Raw genomic sequence first — 15,265 nt, 5'->3', positions numbered from 1 at the left:
TGTCTCAGTGAAAGCCTTTTCACCACTCTTACTCTGCTTCAGCATCTCCGGCTCTTGATTGAATAAGCCCTCCAGAGATAATGGTTCCATCAGTTGTGCGTCAAAAATGAAACCTTACATTTTCCCCTAAGTGCATTTCATTACCAGTAGTTACCTCCCCCCCACCCCCCAATTCTCAAAGGCTCTGGCGGGTGATAAAGGAAGAGGAGTAAAGACTTAGGTATTTGAGGTTTATGTGTCTAGGTAATGTTTTTAAACTCATGTCTAGTTTTATCAAGAGAGGAAATCAGGCAATTTTTCACAGGGTGAAGATAATGGCTTATGCCGGTGGCAGTTTAAGTATCTCCAGTGCCCCTCTCCCTTTCACCGGCTTTAATGCCTACCACAGCAGCCCTCAACCTCAGCCAGACGAAGGCTGATACAGTCAGTGGACTGTTTTACTAAGATAAGAATAAAGGTGAAAATAAGTCTTTATGCTCTGGGCACATACGTTTTGCTCTATGATAGCAGGAAACCCATCCATTAGCTTTGCAGAAAGCTGTTTTCTAGTTGACGTAACAGAAAGAGATTTTAAGTCATCAGAAATAACAGCAAAAATCCCCTGTAAGACCTATGTTCTTCTCAATTCCCTTTAAAAATGTGTTGGTAGTTTCACTTTTTAGTGCTACCTAATTCAGTATTTTTAATGTGGACAGTTTTGACCCCACCATATCCACCACTGTCTATGATGATACCCCTTCTGCCATGCTATTTCTTTTTTTTAATTAATTAATTTATTTTGCATCTTTTACAAACACGCGGTTTATTTTTTTTTAATATAATTTATTGTCAAATTGGCTAACATACAGTGTATACAGTGTGCTCTTGGTTTCGGGGGGGGGTAGATTCCCGTAGTTCATCACTTACATACAACACCCAGTGCTCATCCCAACAAGGGCCCTCCTCAGCGCCCATCACCATTTTCCCCTCTCCCCCACTCCTCCATCCCTCAGTTTTTTCTCTGTGTTTCAGAGTCTCTTACGGTTTGCCTCCCTCCCTCTCTGTTTGTAACTATTTTTTCCCCTTCCCTTCCCCCATGGTCTTCTGTTAAGTTTCTCAAGTTCTACATATGAGTGAAAATAGATGGTATCGATGGCCAAAAGACATATGAAAAGATGTTCAACATCACTCATCATCAGGGAAATACAAATCAAAACCACACTGAGATGCCATACTATTTCTAAACATTGGTGGTGAAGTTAAGCACTGGTTTGTTACAAAGAGTCTCATGGCTTGATCAAGCCTCAAAGTTGGGGCTGGCTTTCACATAATCGTCTCAACTTTATCACTCGGAACCTACCTGCCTTTAACCATACACGCAGAAAGTAAAATACATAATAACTTCTGTGTTATTTGTATGGGCTTATATAGCCGTGCATCCAAAGCACTGAAGTATTAACATATGCTGACAGATCTAGAATCCTGGGGCAGGGAGGGGCAGGGGTGGAGGGAGGGGGAAATAGAGCAGCCTCCCCAAGAGCAGCCGTCATGACCCACAGGTGCAAGGACTTGCTTCTCTTGAGCTCCTAGAGTCTTGAACTTCAGGCCAGGAGGGTATGCATCACATATGTGAAGGTTTTCTTCCACCCTAACTAATGACCTTCTATCTTCTCTGTGTGTCCATAGTTACTATGCTGTATATTGTAGACACTCGATAAATATCATAAAGGTAAATAATATGAACGGAAGACATATTTGAAGTTTGTAAACTTAGAACAGTATTGGTTTTGTTAAGACTCCAAGTTATATCAATATAGCAGGTATATTGGGAAATTCATAGAAAAATACTCATGCTTCGCAAAATACAAGTCTGACCATACATCTCCCTACTTAAAGACTTTCAGTGGCTTTGCACTGCATTTAGGTTAAATCCAAACGTCTTCCTATGGCTAAAAGTCCCTGCCTGATCAGACCCTCTGTCCATCACGTATAATTATTTCCTTCACCCGCTGCACACTCTGGGCCATTCCAGTTCTTGGAACACGTCTAGCTGTCACCTTGCTTGCAGGGCTCTCACCTGCCCCATTCTAATATTTTTAAAACTAAGTCCTTCTTTCATTTTAGATCTCATCACAGAGTCACTCCTTCATCAAGGCCTTTTCTTATTGCGTAAAGCAGGCCAAACATTATGGTTTTTTATTTGATTATCTGCCAACTTTATAACCTCACCTCTTTCCTTTTTCCGCCCCCCCGCCCCGGGCCTCAAATACAACTTTCCAATCATTTATTTATGTATGTCTTTGTCATATGTGTGTGCTTGTGTGTTTTTGTGTCCGCACTAGGGAGTCTGTTCCACGAAAGCAGGGCCCCTTTCCGCCTTGTTCACCATTGTATTCCCAGCATCCAGCACAGTGCCTGGAAAATGGGAGCAGTTCAATAAGTGCTGATCGATTTTAAAACTGAAGAGTAGGTGCCTGGTGACTGGAACTGTACTATTTCCTCCCAAAACTACATCTCTGGGGAACACTTGTAAGCACAATCATTTGAAAGCATCTCCGACCCACGTGTTGCAGACTATCCTTGGAGCAATGAGTCATTACATCTCTAGTATGAAGATCAAGTGATCAGCTACCTGGACAGTTGAGATTGAAATATAATCCATTTGTAGGTATAATTCCAGGTCATTTTGGTGAGTATACAACTACGCGCATTTAAAGGGAGCAATCCCTTTTGGAAATTTGGCTCATTAGCAACATTGAGGAGTAATGGAGTGTGATGAGAACATCAGTGCTTTCCTCCGGGGCAGTGCTGCCTTGGGGCCACTGTCTAATAACTATTCTCAGGTCTCTAGTCCTGGAGACTCTTCTCTTAGTCCTGAGAAACCCTGCCCGAGGCCACCCGCACACGCCTCGCTCCTGGCCTGCCTTGTCTCACAGAATTACAGACCTTTCTTTCCAATTCCGAAGCGCATTTTTGCTTCTTTAAATAGTAAAGAGCAATCCAAGTATCAATCACATGGAATGTTCCATGCCAGACGCGTGCTCTCAGCTCTTTATTATGAACGGATCACCCCCCCGCCTTATACAGTCACGTCTCAGTTTTGTATAAGTTGACAAATTTGGTTAGGGTTCATTTTCACTTCTCGACAGTTGCTCTGCTCATTTAAAATTCTCTGAAGCACAGCGCATGCCGTATGGAGATGAAATGCACAGCGTCCCTAGGAAATTTAAGTGGAAAGGCAATGGCTGTGTCTGCCAGGTTCATCAGAATCCACAGTTCCTCTCCCTAACTCTGTGCGTCTTGCTCTGAGAGGTACACAAAAGGTCAGCTGGAATTCAAGTCTCATCTAGTGACCCCTCATCATAAAAGGGCATGCTTTAGATCTGGAACAACTCACAACTATTTTGGCACTTCTTGAGCGGCTCCCAGGGTGGGTCATGTTTGTTGACAGCGTAATAACCACAAGCGACTTCGACTGTCCAATTGCAACTTCACTGAGTTGAGGGGTTTGTGAATATACTCAGGACTCTCCAAAACGTCTGACCTTCCCAAACACTGAAATAAACTGTGAGTGTAATCACCGCCCCGAAAGGGCATCCGCGCAGGTTTGGTAACACAACTGGCAGTACGGACGGTAAAAATTGTCAAGCAACTACAAAGATTGAACACTCTAGTTACAGGAAGAAACGTGTATATAAAAAGCAAGAAGACAATATGAAGGAAGAGCTCATAAGTAAGGAAAAGTATATCCCTTCCATTCTTTAAACTGTACAGGGCTATCTCCCTGCATCTAGAAAAGCTTACAACTAGTTGCCAGTTACCATTACCAGTTAGCACCCAGAGCCAAATGACTCCATTATTTACCCATGATCACTTCTACAGCCTGTTGCCCCTCCTGCTCCTTCCTTATTTCCTCCATGCCCGGCTTGTTTCTGCTCCGTGCTCAGGCCTCCATGCTCAGGCCGTTTGAGTTGGCTCTCTGACTTAAATATATACATATATATGTGTATATATATATATATATACACATATATATGTATATATTTAAATATTTGTTTATTTTTCAGAGAGACAGAGACAGAGACAGAGCATGAGCAGGAGAGGGGCAGAAAGAGAGGGAGACACAGAATCCGAAGCAGGCTCCAGGCTCTGAGCTGTCAGCCCCGAGCCCGACGTGGGGCTCGAACCCACAAGCTGTGAGATCATGACCTGAGCTGAAGTCGGAGTCTCAACCGACGGAGCCACCCAGGCGCCCCAATCGGCTCTCTGACTTGAAGCTTACCACCCAGATGGTAGGAAACCTCTCAGCTCCAAGGATACCCATCCCTTCCTTACCTCTCCCATTCCTGTGTCATTGCCTTCAGTGCTTCTCGCTAGGATATCTTATTTACTAAAATTATCTTATGTACTTGTCTCCTTGTTTTCATTTGCCTCGCCACTGCAGGAAGGAAGCTCCACGATGGCAGGAACTTCGTACGTCTTATTCTCTGCTGTGTACACAGAACCTACATCTGCCACACGGCTCATAAGGTGTTATCAGTGTGCTTAATACATATGTAGTGGATGAATAAACTAACAATGAATAAAACATTAGTAACAGGAACAAACATGTTAAGGCTTTATAGTAATAAAGAACAGCATTACACAGCACTGCAAAGAAAGTATAAAACGAGTAGAATAGAGGGGTGCCTGGGTGGCTCAGTTGGTTAAGTGTCTGACTCTTGATTTCAGGTCAGGTCATGATCTCAGAGTTTCATGAGTTTGAGCCCCACATCAGGCTCTGCACAGACAGCTCAGGGCCTGCTTGAGATTCTTCCTCTCTTCTCTGTCCCTCCCTCACTTGCATTCTCTCTGTCTCTCTCAAAATAAATAAATAAACTTAAAAAATGGGCGGAGTAGATACAAGGATGAGAGCAGTTCAGGGGAGAAGGAATCCCTATGGAATAAGCCCATCAGAAGGGGTCCCCAAGGCAGCCGAGCCATAAGAAAAGGGTGCGTCTGGGGACAGGAGGCTTGGAGGAAGGCATTTGCTAGAACAGATGTAACAGAAAAAGCAACGTGTATAACATGTTAAGGGGCATATAAATCAATCAGAAGATAGAGGAGAGGGTTCAAGTAGGGACACAATAGGAAGTGAGAACAGAGCCTCTAATGTGGAAGGCTTTGAATGCTGGGTTTCAAAACAAAAAAGGTAGCGTAGGATTATAAGCATTGAGGATAAAATTACAAAAAAGCAAGAAAAGTAAAATAAGAACAGCATGGGGTTAGCAGCCTTGATAGATTATAAAAGAGCAAGAAAATGGCCATCACAATGATCAGACAGTGCTATCTCCAGGTAGCAAGGTGTTATCAGAAGGCAACATGGTCATAGAAGACTGCACAAGAAGCTTCTAGAGCACTGGCAGTGTTGTTTGTTGATGGGGCCAGTGCTTATACAAGTATCCGCTTTGCATATATTCTTTAAAATATAGATAGATAGATAGATAGATAGAGATAGAGAGAAAGAGACATCTATACATATATAGAGATCTATATAGATATACAGATAGATATATATAGATATAGAGATATAGAGATATAGAGATATAGAGATATAGAGATATGTATATCAATATATAGATATGTATATCTATATAGACAGAGATAGATATAGATATATATATAGTTATATATATCTATATAGAAAGAGATCTCTCTATATAGAGAGATATCTATATAGAGAGAGATCTCTCTATATATCTATATAGTTATAGATCTATATAGATCTATATAGATCTATAGATATAGATCTATATCTATATAGATATCTATAGATATCTAGATATCTATCTATAGATATCTATAGATATAGATCTATAGATATATCTATAGATAGATATAGATATCTAGGTATCTATAAATATAGATATCTAGATATATCTATAGATAGATATAGATATCTAGATATCTATAGATATATACAGAGATATCTATATAGAGATCTATATCTATATCATCTATATCTGTAACTGTATCTATATATATATATATATATATCCGATGGCTGGGCTCACACTCCAGTTTTGCCACTGACAACCTATGTTTTCTACTGCATGTGACCTCCTTCCTCTGTGCCTCAGTTCTCTCCTTGGTAAAAACAGGGATAATTTACTACCAACTTCCCGGTGATCATGTCAACAAAATAAAAGAATACAGGCGAACACCATATAAAGGGTACCTGGAAGATAGTGAACACCGACCGCTGGTATGTGTTCCCATCAGGGCCGTTGGCCTCTGTCTGCCAAATTCCACTCATCTGGGACGCGTCTATACACAAACAGGAGTGCCTGGTTGTTTCTGAAAAGGCACTGACTCCTAAGGAGACTCGGTGAACAAGACCCGTCCCACATCGTGGAGACTCTCCCTTTATCCTAACAATATATTCCAGAAACTCCAGTGACTCAGGGTTGGAAGATTCACGAGCATGCGTAGATCTCGAAGATGCAGGTCTTTCTAAGACAGATTACTGCTGAACTACCTGTCTTGGCCTCAACCTAAATTTGAGAAACTGTGGAACTGATATGCCAGTTACATTCTTAATAAGGATTTGCTTTCATAGCCACACCATCGAAAATCATCTCATGGTGCCCGCATACAGCCATATCGCTGCTCTCGGCTCTAAGAATTTTTGTTAAAAATTTGAATATGCATGTAGTTACTAACTATGTGCCCAGCCTTGCTTTAGGCATTTTACAAATATTAAACCATTTCATCCTTATAATCACCGCTTAGGCTATTGAAGTTTTAATATGGGGGCGGGGGGGGGCAGATTGTGGTAAGAGTCCAGTTCAAAAACTACGGCTACGTAGAAGAATTACCTGGTATGTTAGTTTCTTAGGGCTGCCTTAACAAAGTGTCACAAACTGGCTGACTTGACACAAATGGTCTCACCGTTCTGGAGGCTACACATTCACAATGGAGTCAAAAGCCGAGCTGGTTCCTTCTGTGAGGTCTGTGACGAGAAACTGCTGGGCGGGCTCCCCAGCTTTTGCTGCTTGCTGGCAATCTTCGGCATTCCCTGACTAGTAGAAGCCTCACCCTGATCTCTGCCTTTATCCTCGCATGTTGTTCTCCCTGTGTGTGCAGGCCTGTGTCCAAACTTCCCCTTTTGATAAGGACACCAGGAAATTGGATGGGGACCCATCCTACTCCAGCATGACCCCGTCCAAACTCAACTATTACATCTGCAAGGACCCTGTTTCCAAACGAGGTCATATTCTGAGCTTCTGGGAATTAGGACATCAACATATGGATTTAGAGGGACACAAGTTCTATGTTCATTTAGAACATCCAGGCATGATGCCTGTTTTGCAATAAAGTTCCTGAGTAATTATGGCCCAGCCATCCTGTGACCGGTCTATGAGCTTGTACCTGGAAATAATCAATATAAGCCAAGGAGATGATATGAAGGCTTTCTTCTGTCACAGGGTTTAGGAGCGGTTGGAATGCTCTGCCTGCAATCATTCAGGCATTAGAAGCTAAGAATCCGATTGCAGCGAAAACCTTAGCAACGCACAGGGAAGTATAACTGTGGGGAATGAGTGGCTGCACCAGACAATGAATATTTCAGTGAGTGGAAAAGTAAAGAGGGGAGTCAGGTATGGCGTTAGGATTCAAGCCTGGCGTCAAGGTTGATGACAAAGCTGAATGATTTCAGAGGGAGAAGATCATTTTTCCCATTTCAGCAGTGGAAAGCAACATGTATGAAGTGCTCACTCAGGGAAGGCCCTTCACTGAAGTGCCAGAAACAGAAAGACGGGTGAGACTCCACTCCTTTTCCCAAGGAGTTCACAATCTGGTGGGCAGAAGACAGATAAATGATTATAATACAATTTGATGAGAGCAATAATTGAGATGACCAAGATCGATGGGAGGAATCCAGGGGAACATGGTGGGCTCCATGGCAGTCATTCAGAAGAAGTGACTTCAGGCTTAGGGACTCAGGAGGCTTAACCTCAGAAAAAAACCCATCTTGTCCTACAAAATAAAAGTGAATCAGAGGGGGAACCAACATTCAGTCCTGGTATAAACAGGACCCAGATACAGGACTACAAATTCTGTTCCTGCTTATTACAGGGGTGTATGCTCAAGGCATGGGAACTATCCAGGGCCAAGGGATTGTTCTCTGATGATTCATTCCTTTTACAAGTGTTTTCGTTTTTCCCACTTGCTGTTTTCTCTGATACCTGTCCACTAAGTTATGCAATATCAGCAAGCAACTTCTTGAATTTCTGTAAAGAAACACACATCATGGAACTCAAAGAAATCAGACAACTTCAGGGATTATCTGGTCCAAGTCACCATCATCTCCAGTCCTCCAGGGCTGTTATAGTTGACGTAGAAACAGGTCATGTTAAAATCAGAAGTATGTATCCATTAATGCTCGACTGAGCCTTTTCCAGGATTATTTTTCATCATTTCAGGTCTGTCGACAACTTGTCAAGAGGAGACCATACGTGCGCATTTCCTGTAGATTACCAATTCATTTAGAAGGGGTATCAATCTGAGCAAAGACAAGGTGGCAGCGAGAGCAGGAGGAGAAGCATCTTTGCACATCTTGCCCCTTGCTTCCTCGTGCATAAAAACTGGTGCTGATCTGTGCAGGTATGATTCTGCCAGAGCGGAGAAAGAGACAAATTCCTGCTATGCCACGGATTTTTTTGTACTTAGGGGCTTACATCTTCCTTCCAAAAACATCTACGGCAATTATTTATGGATGTCTGGCTGTTTTAGTTTCCTATTGCTGCTGTGACAAATTATCACAAACTTAGTCATTTATAACAATGCAACTTTATTATCACACAGTTCTGTTGTTGGAAATAAAACGCGGGTCACACTGGGCTAAAAGTCAAGCTGTCAGCAGGACTGCTGTGTTCCTTTCTGGAGACTCCCAGCAAGAATCTGTTTCTTTGCTTTTTCTAGCTTCTGGAGGCTGCCTGCCTGCCTTGGTTTGTGGCCCCTTCGTTCATCTTCAAAGCACATCACTCCAATCTTTGCTTCCAGTGTCACATCTTTGCTGATTCTGACCCTTATATTAAGGGTCCTTGTGAGTACCTTGAGCTCACCCAGATAACCGAGGATAATCTCTGCATCTCAAGATCCTTAATTTGGTCACATCTGCATCAGTCCTTATTCATAACACATATTCATAAGTTTTGGGGATTGGGCCATGGACACCTTTGAGAAGCAGTGTGGGGGGGGGGGGAAGGAAGCATTATTGACCTACCACACTGATTAAGGAGCTATTTACAAGGTTTTGGCTCTCTTGCTTCTTGAACGAAACTCTACTACAGGAAGAGCACACCTGATCTTTTAGCCAACCCTGAATAACATCTTAGACTCCAGCTTAGACCGGCTTTAGAAAGCCAGACTCTTAGCAACCACCAAATGGGTGTTTCAGCTAAGATACCCATGTCTTTAGAGGAAGGAGGCAGATATGATACACGACTGACTGAAATTTAGCATGTCTTTACATGTTAGCTTCTATGGAAGTTCCTTATATACCCAGCAGAGCATAGAATATTTTCTTGCACATAGGAGGCCTGTAGTGCCTTAATATTTATTGAAAGAGTTAAGGAGCCTGTTATAAAAAAAAAACAGGGGTAATTTGATATGCCAGTAGTTTTGCCTGGCAGCCTCAAAATTAATTTAAAAATAAAGGGGTTTTAGTCAGCAGGGACACAAAAACACTCCAAATTGGAAAGGTAGAAATTTCATTTTCATCCTCCAAACGGCTTAGAAAACAAAACAAACAAGTGAAACCATCTATTTCATAACAAGCTCCCACTCTTTACAGTATGTGTTAGATTTTTACGTGTGTTACACATACACTCCCTTGAATACGTGATGCTAATAAGTGAAGGTAAAACAGTGCAGGGCCAATCGACCCACTTTCCTGGCACAGTAAAAATAGTCTATGAAACTAGAAGGAGAAACTCAGTGTTACTCAAATAACAAGTTTTATCTCTCGTTCGCCACCTGCTCCCACTCTTTCCTAAAACAAACTTGGCAACCACACCTTGTTCATTTTGTTTCATTTTCTATGAAAGTAAAATCTCATTCATAATCTCCACATCCTACGAGTCAGTTGTAAATGTGAGGTAGGCAGGCGCAAATTCATTTCCACCCACATAGTTTAAGGGTTTTTTTTTTCACCCACAAATCAGCAATAATAATAAATAGTGCTTAAGTTTTTCCCTAACCCCAACGTCTCATGCGAGATAAGAAAGCAGTAGCCCTTGTCCCCACCACCAAACATTTCTGGATCTAAAAATGTCTTAGCTCTGTAATCTCAAGGAAAAACTCATTTTCTTATGCACTTTTAAAATTAATAGTCTATAATGCAGTCTCTTTATGAGTGCGAGAGAATAGAATACAAAAACAAATGCTTATTTGTTCTCTCTGCTGAAATTGTCTAATGTTAGAAGAAGAAACTTTGCTTTCCACAGAAATATTGGCTTCCCCATTAGCCATCTGCTAGATGGTGGGAATGTTCTATGTGGCTTTCTCAGCTGGAACATTTGGAAAATGAATACATTGTTGCAAGAACTCACATTGTTGGCCATAATGTTTGTGATAATGTTGTTGACTTACCAGATGTCCTGGAAATTCCTGGGGTGGAAGTATTTCCAGTCGTTCCAAACCCCTCCGTTTTGCTGCAGAATGGTGGTGGGTATGTAGGGCTTTTCGTTATTTCTCATGGTTCGCCACAGTATTTTTCATTCAGTCAATCCGTAGACTAAAACAAGGTGGAAAAAGATACCATCGAGCTTCTCACGTTGTTCCAAACTCTGCCCTGAGCCCCAGTGCATAACAGATCTATAATTTGCCATTTTTCAAGTTAATTCTTTCTCCAACCCCAACTATCTACATGTAAGATTAAATAGCATGACCTTCATTGTACTTGTCTCCAGCTGGTAGAAAAGCAACAAAGTCTAACAGTTGAATGCTTTGCTCACTCATTATGCCTAAGGAGTTTGTTTGAAACGTGAATAACCTCTGTTTTCAGCCCTGGACTTCCCTTTTGAAATGAGATTAATGAAGTGATGAATAAAGTGAAAAGTCCTTTCTGCTTTGGCATGAAAATAGATTAGACTTCTTCTTTTGCAGATGGAATTATGTCTTACAGGTCTGCTTCTCTACCTGCTAGCCTTTCATCTAAAGCAACAGAATTCTCTGAGCAGAGCAAGGACTCACTCTGAATGGGAATCCATTTTAATACTCCACAGAATTCTGACTGCCGCACCAATCAGACATGACCATGTATGTTGGTCAAACTGCAATACAAGACTCACGTTTATCTTTTCCTTCTATCAAAAGGAGATACTATAAATGTTTCTATCTCGGGATGCCTGGCCGACTCAGTCGGTTAAGCATCTGACTCTTGATTTCAGCTCAGGTCATGATCTCATGGTCTGTGAGTTCAAGCCCTGCATCGGGCTGTTGGCTGACAGTGTGGAGGCTGCCCGGGATTCTCTCTTTCTCCCTCTCCTCTCTCTCTGACCCTCCTGCACTGTCTCTTGCTCTCTCAAAATAAGTAAACTTTAAAAAAAGGTTTATATCTCCAAAGACTTTTAAAGGCACCTTAATTTATATTTGAGTATCCTATTCTACCACCCTTGTTCCTTAGAGCTTACTTCTTCAAGGCAAAACGGTGGCCTATCCAGTCTTATGTCGTTTGTCTTTACAAGCATCCAACAGCCATCCATCCTCCACCTTTATGCTCTGCCATCAGCTACATGATCACCAGAGAGATGACCCTGTCCCAGTGGCCCCTTCAGCTCTGCTGGTTCTTTCTGTAGCCTGTGGACATGGGCATATATGATGAGATGTCTATGGCATGTCCTCTCTGACGGGCCCCACAGCCGTCCCCTCACTGGGTTTTTCCATTTGGGGGGTGGGGAGGGGAAACTCCATTGAGAAAGTAGGCTTAGTCATTTTGCCCTTAGGTCTCACACACCCTTCTTATGTGGTCCTTCCTCTGCAGACCCCCTCCTACAAACAAAGCCAGGTCTCTGTCTCCTGGGCACACTGAGGTCTCTGTTCTCCCTTCCCTTACTTCCTCTTCATTCTACCTTGAGGAATTTTATACTCTGGAGGGCAATCCCTCTGTTTGAACAAGCTCCTAAAAGGAACTACTTGGGGAACCTAAACCCCTAATGTAGGTGTTTCCTCCCCCTCTATCCTTCCCCCGAGGCAAAATTTGCAAAACCAGCTATCTGCTTAAATACTGGAAGGGAAGAGGGGAAAAGGGACAGTGAGAAGACATTTAAAAGCATTTGGTGGGGTGTCTGGGTGGCTCAGTTGGTTAAACATCCAACTTGATTTTGGTTCAGGTCATGATCTCAGGGTCGTGAGATCGAGTCCCACTTCAGACTCCATGCTGAGCATGCAGCCTAATTAAGATTCTCTCTCTCTCTCCCTCTCTCTCTGCTGCCCCTGCCCACCGCATGTGCTCTCTCTCTCTCTTAAAAAACAAAAAAATCATCTCAGTAATATCATGCCACCACTTAGTTAGAAAAAGAACGGAGAAATAAACAGAAGAGAAGGACAAAATGGAGAAAGGAGTGTCAATGACTTTATCAGCAATTTTCTGATATTCAGAGAATTTTGCTTCTGCCTTTGATAGAGGCTGGTACCCATAGAACATACCTCCACGTTCAGTCCCCACTTCTCGATGTGCAATAAACCCTCAAATTTCCAAACTTGAATTGGACAACAATCGCCAAGAGTTATTCAATCTATGATTAAGTCAATGAATAAATACACATTGGTAACAGAAAAAATATTAACCACCATATCACTGTCCTATAACACTGTATGTTGTTGCAATGGAAAGTGTGTTTTTTAATTTTTTTTCTTAATGTTTATTTATTTTGGAGAGAGAGAGACAGAGAGAGACAGAGAGTGAATGGGATAGGAGCAGAGGAAGAGGGAGACACAGAATCCAAAGCAGGCTCCAGGCTCTGAGCTGTCAGCACAGAGCCCAATACAGGGCTCGAACCCACGAACCGTGAGATTGTGACCTGAGCCAAAGTCGGACACCTAACCAACTGAGCCACCCAGGTGCCCCAGAAAGTGTGTTTTTTTTTTTAATTAACAAGTGTCATCTACTTTGAGAACATACCCATAAGAAAGAAAAATCATGGAAATGTAGGGCTGAGAAAACTTAAAAAGCTTATCTAATCCAGTGGTGTTCAAGCTTGACCATACACATCAATCACCTGGGCAGATTTCACAATTACATATGTGGCTTTTCCTACCTCAGACTAATGCATCAGCTAAGCCCCAATCACTGATATGTTTTAAAAGCTCCTTGGGTGATGGGGCGCCTGGGTGGCTCATTTGGTTAAGCATCCAACTCTTGATTTTGGCTCAGGTCATGATCTCACGGTTCATGAGTTCACACTCTGCATCAGGCTCCGCACTGACAGCACAGAGCCTGCTTGGGATTCTCTATCTCCCCCCGTCTCTCAAAAATAAATAAATAAGGTTAAAGGAAAAAAAAAAAAAAGCTCCCTGGGTGATACTAACACACTGGAGGTCAAAAGCCTGCTGAACTCTGGCCAACTGAAATAACTCCTGCTGAGTTGTCATTTATCCAAGATGCATCATCAGTGAAAAATCAACAGTTTCCAACTGCTTCTCCTGACCCTTTGTCATGCATTCTTTCCACCACACCCCCACTAAATCCCCACATTATAAAACATCCCAGTGTCCAAAACAGGCTCTACTCCAGTTTACGCCAGTGTTCAAGACAACACGTTAGAATAGTATCGAATCGTATTCTCATTATCGTCTCACTTCCAAAGCTGTAACATTTGTTCCTATTTCCCCAAAGAATTACGCCACAGCCCCCAACCCTACCCCGTCCACACGTTTGATAAATGTTAAACAACACCTTTATGAGATGGCATTCCATTCTAGAATGACATTTAAAAGCTCTGAAGTTTAATTGCTGTGGATAACCATCGATCATTGCCGGGATGCCCCTGGGACGGTGGACGGTGAGGTATGCCATCCATCTCATGGCGTTACTGTGGCTGGCTGACTTCCCCTCTTCATCACCAGTGGATGGGGCCGATGGAGATCGCTGCCGCACTTTGAAAGTGCCTCCCTCGCCTCACCTGCTCTGCATGACTGCTGAACTGAGCCGTGTTGTGACAGTCTGCCTGCTCTTCCCTGTTCAGATTAATGAATACAGCTTTGGCTGTTAATTCAAAGCTAGTCAAGCTTGTATCCAACAATTAGAGACCAATTTTCATATTCAGCGCGAGTGTGTGTGTGGAAGGGTGTGGGAGAGGGGTGCAATGGGGGGTGATTCTTTACCTCTGGGGTGAGCGTGAAGATTAGGGGATCCTGAAGGCAGTGCCCGAAACTCTCACTGGTCTGGCCACAACAAACGGTTTCAAGCCTCAACTTCTTTGTGAGCTACGACGACGTGACCCTGGGGGTTTGAGCTTCCTGCCCTGCAGCTAGCCTGCAATCCATCAAAAATAACAAGCACACGGAAGGCCCCTGTGCACGTCTGCCTTCGAGGAGGGTCAGCAGCTAAGCCAGTATTTGAAGGCGCTTGAGAATCAGAGCCCCAAATCTCCCACTTCTCTTTTCTCCCTTCCACAATAAGAAATGAAATGTCTGCTTGTACATAGAATTACATAAGCAACCTCATCCGCCCCCTTTCAGGGTCATCCAGGGCACTGGAGACTAAATACTCAATTCTCAACCCTGAAAGTTCCTCCCTAGTAAAGCACTAGTTACAAAGGCTCTGTCTTGCATGAAGAAGCTGTATATGGACCCCAGGTGCCAAATCCTGCCAAGGTGTGCTCTTACCGGAATTTCTATTTACAGAAAGGAGAAAATAAGAACTGCCAGAGCATTCCTGCGCCTGGTTACCGATGGTAGAGGTGGTTCAGGGGAACACATTCCCCAAGCAAGGTGTGCTACACCTTTGCTCTGGGAATAGAAATCTCTTCCTAGTCATTTTGACTGATCTTGTTTTTAAAGCATGTGGCCTGGGGCTGGAGCACAATACATAGCAGCCGGTGGTAGTTTGGGTAATGTTCATAAACTCCAGTTACGCTCCTTACTTGAAATTTTTTTTAGCTCGCATTCAGTATTTAGCAGTTGTCTTTGGCATCAGACTAGCTCAGCTTTGCAAGGAAGGATCAAGAATGGAATTATTGTCCCCTTTTAAGCAGTGCTCCCATGGGAACCACGTGGAAATGGTAGAGATGATACAGTGTGA

The sequence above is a fragment of the Prionailurus bengalensis genome, chromosome A1, assembly GCF_016509475.1.
Source record: "Prionailurus bengalensis isolate Pbe53 chromosome A1, Fcat_Pben_1.1_paternal_pri, whole genome shotgun sequence".
NCBI classification, from domain to species: Eukaryota; Metazoa; Chordata; class Mammalia; order Carnivora; family Felidae; genus Prionailurus; species Prionailurus bengalensis.
This window is presented reverse-complemented; position numbering follows the sequence as displayed.